Source organism: Argiope bruennichi, chromosome 2 (assembly GCF_947563725.1).
Source record: "Argiope bruennichi chromosome 2, qqArgBrue1.1, whole genome shotgun sequence".
Classification (NCBI taxonomy): domain Eukaryota; kingdom Metazoa; phylum Arthropoda; class Arachnida; order Araneae; family Araneidae; genus Argiope; species Argiope bruennichi.
This window is the reverse complement of record NC_079152.1, coordinates 18,379,735-18,381,402: the sequence shown is the minus strand read 5'-3', so window position 1 is coordinate 18,381,402 and position 1,668 is coordinate 18,379,735.

Below are 1,668 nucleotides of genomic sequence, written 5' to 3'. Positions count from 1 at the left end.
TATTGTGAATTAAAATATAATATGCTTATTGAAAGTATTATTTTTGCAGAGTGTTTATTGTTATGATTTTGTTGATTTTTGTGAATGTACATATAAACATTTTTTAAGATGAAAATATGTTTAAATAAATAAAAATATTCCAGATTTACATGTTTCTTAGTGATAATTTCATATTATGAATGCATATTTAGTGAAAAAAAAATTGTTTGCCATTTAAAATCTTTAACATGGAAAATTGTATATAATAGTTAATGTAATAACTCTGTATCATCTTCCTCCTTCAATTGCATGAAGATTATTAAAAATATATACTTACAAAATAGCTATAAACTATAATTTTCCTGATTATTGAAGGATTTAGAAGTTGTTTTACAATTAATACTATTTCTTAAAAATAAACTTGACAGATAAAGAATGTTTTAATCAAAATAACTGATGTCTGGAAAGGAAATTTCCGAACATTATTTATACTCTATATAATTCAGATGCCTCTATAAGCAAGAAAATAAATATTTTCTTTTAAATTATTCTTGTAAATTAAAAAGAAAAATATCTGAAAATATAAGTGAGTCATAATTTTTAGTTAAATAATTTCATTTTAAATGAAGGCTATATTTGACCTAAGGTACAAAAAAAAAAAAAATCTTTATAATGCTATTATAGTAGATCATATAATTTAACCTATTAAAAATAACAAAAAGCCCGAACTCGAAAACCAAAATATAATACATAAACTGAAGTTTCAGCTTTCCAATTACAACTAGTATTAGGGAATTTTTATATTATAAGTTGGGAGTAAAAAAAAAAATTTCAAGTGGCATTACAGCTTCAGACCAAAGCATCATGATTGAAATGAAATCCAATAATTTATAAACAATATATATAGGCATCTAACTCCAAACTTTTACAAAAGTATAAGAACATTTAAAGCATAATGAAATCAAATTCTAAATAGATTCATATGCTTGGCAACATTTAGCAAAACAAAATTCTTTAACCTGCTATACTTAAATAGCCTTGTCATGTTTCCTATATAGTACCATTCCAACATATTACTTGTCACATTTAAAGTTTTAAAAATATCAATCATCTTAGTGATTAATGATCTTGATATGATGACCTTCAATTCAGAGAGATGTCCTTACACATAGGATTATCCATGCTTTTTAATATATAATACAACCCTTGTAATCTGAAGAAATTTTTAATGCGGGGAAAAGTAAAGAAATATATAGATAAAAATAAATAAATTGGCTGCTTTAGATAAAGAAATGAGCAGAGGAGATGACAAAAAAAAAAAAGTTTAGTTATAAAACAAGTTTATCTACTTTCATAAGTTTTTTTCTTTTATTTACATGAAACAATGTTGGTAATGTTTATATGCTAAATTTAAAAATAAAACATTTTAATTCAACATAAACTTTTTCCTGGATTAAAATTATAGGATTCATCTACAGTTACACAATATAATTAGTATAAATCATTTATACTAAAATTATTCATATTGTTAAATATAACAGCTGAAATAGAATATATAAATTGATAGACAATTCCAAATTTTGTTGTTCACAAAAAATCATCATAACAATTACATCTCCAAATGAATGAAAAAGCTTTGTTACAAAATAATCCAAGCAAACAATAATGTTCATAATGAAATATATTGAA